Below are 2251 nucleotides of genomic sequence, written 5' to 3'. Positions count from 1 at the left end.
TAAACGAAACAAAAAAAGAAAAAAGGGGAAACCCTGAAAAACAAAAAAACCGAAGAAAACTGGAGAAGAAACAAAAAGCAAGGATAAAATTAAAACAAAGTCGAACCAGTGTGGTGTCAATCAGGCGCAGGGCAGTTGACCAGTCGTGGTTTGCACGGTACCAGTTTTGCGTCAAATGAATGATTTCTTTCTACAGTAGCATACAACCGTACGTATTAGTCGACCTTACTACTTTTTTTTTGTTTTCTGGAAGTCGACGTTCATTACTACTTGATGTGACTAGGAGCATCTTCAATAACTAGATAGCATAAAATTTGGCTACCTATAAAAAAATAGTATTAGGCGAGGAGAGAGAAGATTTTGGTGGCCAATTTTTTTTCTGATTTTACAGCCGGCCTAAATTTGGATGCCTAATTTTTTTTCGAGAAAACTTTCTATCTACTCATCAACTGTCAAAGTAGTACAAAGAACACCAGAAGTAAAATTACATCGAGGTTTGCAGACCAACTAGCAACGACTACAAGCACTGGAGCACGCTATCGTCCGTCCATCGTCGAAGCCGGGCAAATATTGTTATAGACAGTCGGGAAGAGAGGCGTAGATCGGAAGGACCCAACTTGCAGACACATAAATGTAGATGAACGAAGACCGGATCCGGGCGGATCCACCATAGACAAATGCCGATCGGATCACACATGATTTGCCGGAGACACATCTCCACACGCCTTTCGGCGACGCTAAAAGCATCGCTTGGACGATAGCTAGGGGGGAGAACCTTATTCCATCTTCAAGAAGTCGTCATCGCCTCGCCTTCTTGAGCATGGCACAAACCCTAGCAAAACTAAAAAAATGCTAAAAATGAAGACCTCCCGCCGGCAAGGACCGAGATCCGCCACGTCTCCATGGTTCAAGGACCATAGGAGATGAGGCGAACCGGAGCCAGCGCCCCTAGATGGGGAGTTCGCACGAGGCAGAGTTGGATGCCTAATTTTACAAAAGCAAATAAAATGTGAAGATCCGGCAACAGGAAGGCCAGGAGGCGGACCTGGTGGCCGCCCAGGTGCCGAGCTTGACTTCACCTGATGGAGGTTGTCAAGGCCGACACGCTCATCGTAGCTCGTGGAAAGGCGGCATGGGCAGGCGGGGGAAAGTACTGCCTAGTCCGGCATCATAGTGACGCCTAACTCGGTGGGGGTCACAACTGTCGTGTTCGCATAGCCTGGCTCCTAATCGAGCTCGGCGGGCAGCGATGCGGCGTTGGGGCTCATCTTGGGTGGTGGCGGGGCCAGAGCACAGGCAGAATCGACGAGACCGGGGCGGCCTCGTTGCGAGCTCGACGATGGTTGTGGCGGTCGCAGCGGACGCCTACGAGCAACGGAATTGGGTGGCAGGGCTCGGGATGGCGGCGGTGAGACACTGAGACTTCACCGTGCAACAATTGCTTTTGTGTGTTTTTTAGGCTTTGTGCTAGAGAAGACCTATATTTTGCCATTGAATGGCAAAATAATGCATTCCCTCGGTCCACAAATAACTATCGCTCAAATAAATGTATCTAGCACTGAAATACGTCTAAATGTATTTGTTTGAGCATTAGTATTAATAGCCTAAAAAATGTAGCAACTCGTGCAATTTAGATTAGCATTGGAGCTGTTCTTTTTTTTATTGGTAAAACATCTAAAACCTCAGTTTTTATGTATTGGGGTCATTTCTAGGCTAACCGTTGAAGCACCTCTGCACCTGTCTGAATTTTATTTAACTTCTTGCAACCTTCATTATCAAATACTGGTTCGAAAAATGAACCTGGATGGGATCACCATCCAGATTCGATGGCACAATTGACAAATCAATCATATTTTACAATGGTCCAGGGCCACGCATCCAAGAATGATACGCTCAGCGTTGTTTTTTCTTAAAAAAAAGCAGAATATACCACCTGGAATATACTTCGTACCATATTTTTTATTGTCTCACAAAAAAGGCATGGTTTTTTCTTACTAATTAATATACACGTTAGTGATGATCTAACTTGAGGAGATCACCATATGGAATATACCAAGATTCCTTGACATCAGACGCATAGAGATATCAGAAATGGAGCAAAGAAAAAAGGGATCATCCATGCGCCAGCCCTTGATTAATTTTTACATACAAAAATTACTAATGTTGTCTAAAGACTCACATTTGGGATATATGTCAGCATCGCATACGCTTAGTTATGCAAAACGTATGCATTGCTACTCCTTATCCCTAA

Source organism: Triticum aestivum, chromosome 2A (genome assembly GCF_018294505.1).
Source record: "Triticum aestivum cultivar Chinese Spring chromosome 2A, IWGSC CS RefSeq v2.1, whole genome shotgun sequence".
Taxonomy (NCBI): Eukaryota; Viridiplantae; Streptophyta; class Magnoliopsida; order Poales; family Poaceae; genus Triticum; species Triticum aestivum.
The sequence above is the reverse complement of the archived record's forward strand: the minus strand, read 5'-3'. Positions refer to the sequence as shown.